Below are 10,633 nucleotides of genomic sequence, written 5' to 3'. Positions count from 1 at the left end.
CCTGGGGACTCTTCTGGTCCATCTCCGATGCTCCGTGGGCTTCTTCTGGTCCAAAAATAATCTCCGTAAATTTTCAGGTTAATTGGACTCCGTTTGATATTCCTTTTCTACGATACTCAAAAACAAGGAAAAAATAGGAACTGGCACTGGGCTCTAGGTTAATAGGTTAGTCCCAAAAATCATATAAAATAGCATATAAATGCGTATAAAACATCTAAGATGGATAATATAATAGCATGGAACAATCAAAAATTATAGATACGTTGGAGACGTATCTGGTTTGTATGAAATTCGTCATGTTTATATGAAATCCTCCTTGTTTGCACGAATTTCATCCGATTTGTTAAAAAAAATTGAAATGTATGCGACTATCATTGGATGGCGTCCTCTCGCATCCATGTCCGTAGACTGGCCCCCCTGTCCGCAGACGGATGCAGGAGGAAATTTGCGGGTTGCCGTTGGAGATGCCCTAAGCCACCTATCTTATTCAGTGCGACTTCTAAACTAGATTTATTCGAAAAAGAGCAGATCTATTAGAAAAGTTGTATAAAGCACCGCAAACATAATAAATTACAATGAGATTTCGAGAACACCAAACGACCACTATATATTGCAATCAGAACGAGCCGGCAACGCGTCATTGTCGTTGTTGCTCTACCGGAGCTGTCTTGACCTTGTCGATAATAGCCAGAAAGTCTTCGTGCATGTGCCCCCAAGGACCAGCACCTTAGATTTGCAGTCATCGTCGGTAACCCCTTGCATATATCTGAAGCAGCCGACACCAAATCTCGCCACATAACGAAAAACACTAACCTCATCGTCCTAAAGAGACGGCAGGAATCTACGTTAGAGCTCCGTCGACTACGTCTAGACGGACAAACTCGAGGAGGATCAGAGCCCGGAAGACGAAATCGGAGAAGAATCTTCGCCATCCGCCCAACCGTTGTACCTGCGAGGACTGAGAAAACCTAACCTAAACTACTAACTGAGCGTAGGCACCGAGATTCCCTTCCCTGCCACTGACCGCCGGAGCAGCATGGAAAGTGGAGGTGAATCCATGGGCTCGTCGGTGAAGCCTGGAGGGGAGAGTTTGCCCTAGCCGCAGGAAAACAAGAGGAAGTCTTTAGTTTTGCTATTTTCATATTTTTTTGAAACTAGTTATATGATAACTAATTTAGAATCTAAAGAAACTTAAGAGGCGACTTATTTTTTAAGATGGGGATATGCAACTTATTTTTTAAGACGCCCAAAATAAATGGCCCTGAATTTTGATCAAATGCTATATTGGCGCTGAGAGGCGGGGCTCGGATCTTCAAGAGTTTTGTGTTTTTGGTCAACGTCTAGTGATCATCATATTTTGTGAGAATAAAATGACTCTCATTCTTTTGGCGGTGTCATGAAGTAGAGAGTTTTGTGTCATCACAGATCTGATTATTTGAATCTGATGAGTTTTATGTTAGTGTGTAAAGCTTTTTTGTTGGTTTTATTCTTTGTGGTGGTGAAATCTTTCATCGACACCATGGTGAAGATATTGTGTGATGGAAATATGCCCTAGAGGTAATAATAAAATGGTTATTATTATATTTCCTTAATCACGAGAAAGGTTTGTTATTCATGCTAGAATTGTATTGACCGGAAAGTTAAATACATGCGTGGATACATAAACAAATAAGGTGTCCCTAGTGAGCCTCTACTAGACTAGCTCGTTGATCAAAAGATGGTTAAAGTTTCCTAACCATAGACATGAGTTGTCATTTGATAATGGGATCACATCATTAGGAGAATGATGTGATGGACAAGACCCATCCGTTAGCTTAGAATATGATCGTTCAGTTTATTGATATTGCCTTCTTAATGTCAAATACATATTCCTTCAACTATGAGATCATGAAACTCCAGGATACCCAAGGAATACCTTATGTGCTATCAAACGTCACAACATAACTGGATGATCATAAACATGCTCTACAGGTATCTCTGAAGGTGTCTATTGAGTTGGCATGGATCGAGATTAGGATTTGTCACTCCGTGTATCAGAGAGGTATCTCTGGGCCCTCTCGGTAATACACATCACAAGAAGCTTGCAAGCAAAGTGACTAAGGAGTTAGTTACGAGATGATGTATTACAGAACGAGTAAAGAGACTTGCCGGTAACGAGATTGAACTTGGTATGAAGATACCGACGATCGAATCTTGGGCAAGTAACATACCGACAGACAAAGGGAATTATGTATGTTGTCATAAAGGTTCGACCGATAAAGATCTTCGTAGAATATGTAGGAACCAATATGGGCATCCAGGTTCCGCTATTGGTTATTGACTGGAGAGGTGTCTCGGTCATTCTACATAGTTCTCGAACCCATAGGGTCCACACGCTTAACGTTCGTTGACGATATAGTGTTATATGAGTTATATGATTTGGTGACCAAATGTTGTTCGGAGTCCCGGATGAGATCACAAACATGACGAGGAGCTCCGGAATGGTCTGAAGGTAAAGATTGATATATAGGACGATGGTATTCGGACATGGGAAAAGTTTCAGAGTGCACCGGGTAGTCATCGGGTCACCGGAAGGGGTTCCGGACACCCCCGGGAGGTCTATGGGCCTAATGGGCCAAGGGGGGAGACACACCAGCCCATAAGAGGGCTGGCGCACCCCTCTCCCTGGCCGCCGGCCCTCGAGAAGGAAAGGGGGGACGGCTAGCCCCTCCGTCCTTCCCCTCCACGTGGGAGAAAGGAAAAGGGGGGCGCCACCCTCCCCTGCCTTTCCCCGCGCGCCTAGAAAGGCAAGGGGGCGCGGCTAGGGGCAGGACCCCAAGTGGAATTCGGCCCAACTTGGGGCGCCTCCTTGGCTGCTCCTCCCTCCCCCACCTATATATATGTGGGAGGGGGTGCCACACAGAAGCCACGACAATCTCTTAGCCGTGTGCGGCACCCCCTCCACAGTTTCGTCCCTCGGTCATATTTTCGTAGTGCTTAGGTGAAGCCCTGCGGAGATAGCATCACCACCACCATCACCACGCGGTCGTGCTGCCGGAAGTCATCCACTACTTCGCCGTCTTGCTGGATCAAGAAGGCAAAGACGTCACCGAGCTGAACGTGTGTTTAACGCGGAGGTGCCGTACGTTCGGTACTCGATCAGATGGATCGCGAAGAAGTTCAACTACATCAACCGCGTTACTAAACACTTCCGCTTACGATCTACAAGGGTACGTAGACACACTCTCCCCCTCGTTGTTATACATCTCCATGGATATATCTTGCGTGTGCGTAGATTTTTTTTGTTTTCCATGCAACATTTCCCAACAGTGGCATCAAGAGCCAAGTTTATGCGTAGATGATATGCATGAGTAGAACACAAAGAGTTGTGGGAGGTGAGGTTCATACTACTTACCACCAACGTCTTATTTTGATTCGGCGGCATTGTGGGATGAAGCGGCCCGGACGAACCTTACATGTCCACGCACATGAGTCCGGTTCCACCGACTGACATGCAACTTGTTTTGCATAAAGGTGGCTTGCGGGTGTCTGCTTCTCCTACTTTAGTTGAATCGAATTTGACTACGGCCGGTCCTTGAAGAAGGTTAAAATAGCAAACTTGATAATCATCATTGTGGTTTTTGCGTAGGTAAGAACGGTTCTTGCTAGAAGCCCATAATAGCCACGTAAAACTTGCAACAACAAAGTAGAGGACGTCTAACTTGTTTTGCAGGGCATGTTGTGATGTGATATGGTCAAGACGTGATGTGATATACGTTGTTGTATGAGATGATCATGTTCTGTAATATCGACAACTGGCAGGAGCCTTAGGGTTGTCTCTTAATTATTGTATGAAATGCAAGCGCCATGTAATTGCTTTACTTTATCGCTATGCATTAGCAATAGTTGTAGTAGCAACAGTTGGCGAGACGACCCCAATGAAACGATGGAGATCAAGGTGTCGAGCCGGTGATGATTGAGATCATGACGATGCTTTGGGGATGGAGATCAAAAGCACAAGATGATGATGGCCATATCATGTCACACATTTTGATTGCATGTGATGTTTATCCTTTATGCATCTTATTTTGCTTAAAACGGCGGTAGCATTATAAGATGATCCCTTCACTAAATTTCAAGATAAAAGTGTTCTCCCCGAGTATGCACCGTTGCCAAAGTTCGTCGTTTCGAAGCACCTCGTGATGATCGGGTGTGATAGACTCTACGTTCACATCCAACGGTTGTAAGACACTTTTGCACATGCAGAATACTTGGGTTAAACTTGAAGAGCCTAGCATGTACACACATGGTCTCGGAACACTGGAGACCGAAAGGTCGAATGTGAGTCATATAGTAGATATGATCAACATAGAGATGTTCACCATTGATGACTACCCCATCTCATGTGATGATCAGACATGGGTTAGTTGATTTGGATCATGTATCACTTAGATAACTTGAGGGATGTTAACTTAAGTGAGAGTTCATTAGTAATTTGATTAATTGAACTTAATTTATCATGAACTTAGTCTTAATAGTTTTTGCATATCTATGTTGTAGATCAATAGCTCGCGATATAGCTCCCCTATTTTATGATATGTTCCTAGAGAAAACTAAGTTGAAAGATGATGGTATCAATAATGTGGACTGGGTCCGTGATCGGAGGATTATCCTCGTTGCTGCACAGAAGAATTATGTCCTTGATGCACCGCAAGGTGACAGACCTATTGCAGGAGCAGATGTAGACGTTATGAACGTTTGGCAAGCTCGGTATGTTAACTACTTAATAGTTTAGTGCGCCACGCTTTACGGCTTAGAATCGGGACTTCAAAAACCATTTTGAATGCCACGGAGCATATGAGATGTTCCAAGAGCTGAAATTGGTATTTCAGACTCATGCCCATGTCGAGAGGTATGAGACCTCTGACAAGTACTTTGCCTACAAGATGAAGGAGAATAGCTCAGCCAGTGAGCATGTGCTCAGAATGTCTGGGTACTACAATCGCTTGAATCAAGTGGGAGTTAATCTTCCAGATAAGATAGTGATTGACAGAGTTCTCTAGTCACTATCACCAAGCTACTAGAACTTCGTGATGAACTATAATATGCAAGGGAAGATGAAATGATTCCCGAGCTCTTCGCGATGCTAAAATCGGCGAAGGTAGAAATCAAGAAAGACCATCAAGTGTTGATGGTTAACAAGACCACTAGCTTCAAGAAAAAGGGCAAGGGAACAAAAGGGAACTTCGAGAAGAATGGCAAGCAAGTTGCCACTCTTGTGAAGAAACCCAAAGCTGGACTTAAGCCTGAAACTGAGTGCTTCTACTGCAAAGGGAATGGTCACTAGAAGCAGAACTGCCCCAAATACTTGGCGGATAAGAAGGATGGCAAAGTGAACAACGGTATATTTGATATACATGTTATTATGTGTACCTTACTAGTATTCGTAGTAGCCCCTGGGTATTTGATATTGGTTCAGTTGCTAAGATTAGTAACTCGAAACATGAGCTGCAAAATAAACATAGACTAGTTAAGAGCGAGGTGACGATGTGTGTTGGAAATGATTCCAAGGTTGATACGATCACCATCGCACACTCCCTCTACCTTCGGGATTAGTGTTGAACCTAAATAAATGTTATTTGGTGTTTGCGTTGAGCATGAATATGATTTGATCATGTTTATTGCAATACAATTATTCATTTAAGTCAGAGAATAATTGGTGTTCTGTTTACATGAATAAAACCTTCTATGGTCATACACCCAATGTAAATGGTTTATTGAATCTCGATCGTAGTGATACACATATTCATAATATTGATGCCAAAAGATACAAAGTTGATAATGATAGTGCAACATACTAGTGGCACTGTCGTTTAGGTCATATTGGTGTAAAGCGCATGAAGAAACTCCATGCGGATGGACTTTTGGGATCACTTGATTATGAATCATTTGATACTTGCGAACCATGCCTCATGGGCAATATGACTAAAGCTTCGTTCTCCGGAACAATGGAGCGAGCTAATGACTTATTGGAAATAATACATACCGATGTATGCGGTCCGATGAGTGTTGAAGCACGCGGCGGGGATCGTTATTTTCTCACCTTCACAGATGATTTGAGTAGGTATTGGTATATCTACTTGATGAAACACAATTATGAAACGTTTGAAAAGTTCAAAGAATTTCAGAGTGAAGAGGAGAATCATCGTAACAAGAAAATAAAGTTTCTACGATCTGATTGCGGAGGCGAATATTTGAGTTACGAGTTTGGCCTTCATTTAAAAACAATGTGGAATTGTTTCACAACTCACACCACCTGGAACACCACAGCGTAATGGTGTGTTTGAATGTCGTAACCGTACTTTATTAGATATGGTGTGTTCTGTAATGTCTCTTACCGATTTACCACTATCATTTTGGGGTTATGCATTAGAGACAGCCGCATTCACGTTAAATAGGGCACCGTCAAAATCCGTTGAGACAACACCGTATGAACTATGGTTAGGCAAGAAACCTAAGCTGCCGTTTCTTAAAAGTTTGGGGATGCGACACTTATGTCAAAAGCCTTCAGCCTGATAAGCTCGAACCCGAAGCAGAGAAGTGCGTCTTCATAGAATACCCTAAGGAAACTATTGGGTACACCTTCTATCACAGATCCGAAGGCAAGACATTTGTTGCAAAGAATGGGTCCTTTCTAGAGAAGGAGTTTCTCTCGAAAGAAGTGACTGGGAGGAAAGTAGAACTTGATGAGGTAATTGTACCTTCTCTCGAATTGGAAAGTAGCACATCACAGAAAACCATTCCCGTGATGCCTACACCAACTAGAGAGGAAGCAAATGATAATGATCATGAAACTTCAGATCAACTTACTACTGAACCTCATAGGTTGACCAGAGCACGATCCGCACCAGAGTGGTACGGTAATCCTGTCCTGGAAGTTATGTTATTAGACCATGGCGAACCTACGAACTATGAAGAAGCTATGATGAGCCCAGATTCCGATAAATGGCTTGAGGCCATGAAATCTGAGAGAGTATCCATGTACGAGATCAAAGTATGGACTTTGGTGGACTTGCCCGATGATCGGCAAGCCATTGAGAATAAATGGATCTTCAAGAAGAAGACTAACGTTGATTGTAATGTTACTGTCTACAAAGCTCGACTTGTCGCGAAAGGATTTCGACAAGTTCAAGGAGTTGACTACGATGAGACTTTCTCACCCGCAGCGATGCTTAAGTCTGTCTGAATCATGTTAGCAACTGCCGCATTTTATGATTATGAAATATGGCAAATGGATGTCAAAACTGCATTCCTTAACGGGTTTCTTAAAGAAGAGTTGTATATGATGCAACCAGAAGTTTTTGTCGATCCTAAAGGTGCTAACAAAGTGTGCAAGCTCCAGTGGTCCATCTATGGATTGGTGCAAGCATCTCGGAGTTGGAATATACACTTTGATGAGCTGATCAAAGCATATGGTTTTATACAGACTTACGGTGAAGCCTGTATTTACAGGAAAGTGAGTGGGAGCTCTGTAGCATTTCGGATATTATATGTGGATGACATATTGTTGATTGGAAATGGTATAGAATTTCTGGATAGCATAAAAGGATACTTGAATAAGAATTTTTCAATGAAAGACCTCGATGAAGCTACTTACATATTGGGCATCAAGATCTATAGGGATAGACCGAGACGCTTAATACGACTTTCACAAAGCACATACCTTGGCAAAGTTTTGAAGAAGTTCAAAATGGACCAGTCTAAGAAAGGGTTCTTGCCTGTGTTGCAAGGTGTGAAGTTGAGTAAGACTCCAAATCCGACCATGGCAGAAGATAGAGAGAGAATGAAAGTCATTCCCTATGCCTCAACCGTAGGTTCTATAAAGTATGCCATGCTATGTACCAGACCTATTGTGTACCTTGCCATGAGTTTGGCAAGGGGGTAGAATAGTGATCTAGGAGTAGGTCACTGGACATCGGTCAAAATTATCCTTAGTTACCTAAGAGGACTAAGGAAATATTTCTCGGTTATGGAGGTGATAAAGAGTTCGTTGTAAATGGTTACGTCGATGCAAGCTTTGACACCGATTCAGATGACTCTGAGTTTCAATCTGGACACGTATTGAAAGTGGGAGCAATTAGCTAGAGTAGCACCATGCAGAGCACTGCAGACATAGAAATTTGCAAAATACATACGGATCTTAATGAGGCAGACCCGTTGAATAAACTTCCCTCACAAGCAAAACATGATCACACCTTAGTACTCTTTGGGTATTAATCACATGGCAATGTGAACTAGATTATTGACTCTAATTAACTCCTTGGGTGTTAGTCACATGGCGATGTGAACTATGGGTGTTAATCACATGGCGATGTGAACTAGATTATTGACTCTAGTGCAAGTGGGAGACTGATGGAAATATTCCCTAGAGGCAATAATAAAATGATTATTATTATATTCCTTAATCATGATAAAGGTTTATTATTCATGCTAGAATTGTATTGGCCGGAAACTTAAATACATGTGTGGATACATAAACAAATACTATGTCCCTAGTGAACCTCTACTAGACTAGCTCGTTGATCAAAAGATGATTAAGGTTTCCTAACCATAGACATGAGTTGTCATTTGATAACGGGATCACATCATTAGGAGAATGATGTGATGGACAAGACCCATCCGTTAGCTTAGCATATGATCGTTTAGTTTATTGCTATTGCTTTCTTAATGTCAAATACATATTCCTTCGACTATGGGATCATGCAACTCCCGGATACCTGAGTAATACCTTGTGTGCTATCAAACGTCACAACGTAACTGGGTGATTATAAAGATGCTCTACAGGTATCTCCGAAGGTGTCTGTTGAGTTGGCATGGATCGAGATTAGGATTTGTCACTCCATGTATCGGAGTGGTATCTTTGGGCCCTCTCGGTAATACACATCACAAGAAGCTTGCACGCAAAGTGACTAAGGAGTTAGTTACGAGATGATGTATTAAGGAACGAGTAAAGAGACTTGCCGTTAACGAGATTGAACTAGGTATGAAGATACCGACGATCGAATCTCGGGCAAGTAACATACCGACAGAGAAAGGGAATTACGTATGTTGTCATAAAGGTTCGACCGATAAAGATCTTCGTAGAATATGTAGGAACCAATATGGGAATCCAGATTCCGCTATTGGTTATTTACCGGAGAGGTGTCTCGGTCATGTCTACATAGTTCTCGAACCCGTAGGGTCCGCACACTTAACGTTCGTTGACGATATAGTGTTATATGAGTCATATTATTTGGTGACCGAATGTTGTTCGGAGTCCCGGATGAGATCACGGACATGACGAGGAGCTCCGGAATGGTCCGGAGGTAAAGATTGATATATAGGACGATGGTATTCTGACACCGGAAGAGTTTCGGAGTGCACCGGGTAGTCATCGGGTCACCGGAAGGGGTTCCGGACACCCCCGGGAGGTCTATGGGCCTAATGGGCCAAGGGGGGAGACACACCAGCCCACAAGGGGGCTGGCACACCCCTCTCCCTGGCCGCCGGCCCTCAAGAAGGAAAGGGGGGAGGGCTAGCCCCTCCGTCCTTCCCCTCCACATGGGAGAAAGGAAGGGGTGGGGGCGCCACCCTCCCCTGCCTTTCCCCGCGCGCCTAGAAAGGCAAGGGGGCGCGGCTAGGGGCAGGACCCCAAGTGGGATTCGGCCCCACTTGGGGCGCCTCCTTGTCTGCTCCTCCCTCCCCCATCTATATATATGTGGGAGGGAGCGCCACACAGAAGCCACGACAATCTCTTAGTTGAGTGTGGCGTCCCAGTTTCGTCCTCGGTCATATTTTCGTAGTGCTTAGGCAAAGCCCTGCAGAGATAGCATCACCACCACCATCACCACGCCGTCGTGCTACCGGAACTCATCCACTACTTCACCATCTTGCTGGATCAAGAAGGCGAGCATGTCACCGAGCTGAACGTGTGCTGAGCGCGGAGGTGTCGTACGTTCGGTACTCGATCGATTGGATCGCGAAGAAGTTCGACTACATCAACCGCGTTACTAAACGCTTCCGCTTACGGTCTACGAGAGTACGTAGACACACTCACCCCCTCGTTGCTATACATCTCCATGGATAGATCTTGCATGTGCGTAGAATTTTTTTTGTTTTCCATGCAACGTTTCCTAACATTGTGACCCGACGACCTCGACTTCTTGGGGATCATCACCGGCTCACAAGTATGTTCATCGATAAGGCTTCTCATCTTTTTGGATGGACGACTCGAAGTGCTTTCAAAAATCTTTATTGGTAATGTTCGTGTCGGTGAAAGAATGACAACATCATTGCTTCAATCCAATTACAGCTTCTTTACCAAAGTCTTGGGAGGATTTCTTCTAACAAAGATTGATACCACGAAGAAGATGTTTCCAAGCGATCTCAATGTACTCCCTCTAATCCATATTAATTGTCACTGAAATTCAATTAATATGGATCGGCGTTACTTTGTATTTTTTGGATCCGAGGTCCAAATCAGTGTACCTGAGTAGGAATAAAAAATTCTCAAAAATAGTATGAATAAAACTACATGTGTTTCTCAAAAATTAATTGGCACAAAAAATAATTAAATAAAGATAATTCACTCAATTGTTGTAAAAGAAGCTCACGT

This window comes from Aegilops tauschii, chromosome 4, assembly GCF_002575655.3.
Source record: "Aegilops tauschii subsp. strangulata cultivar AL8/78 chromosome 4, Aet v6.0, whole genome shotgun sequence".
NCBI classification, from domain to species: Eukaryota; Viridiplantae; Streptophyta; class Magnoliopsida; order Poales; family Poaceae; genus Aegilops; species Aegilops tauschii.
This window is presented reverse-complemented; position numbering follows the sequence as displayed.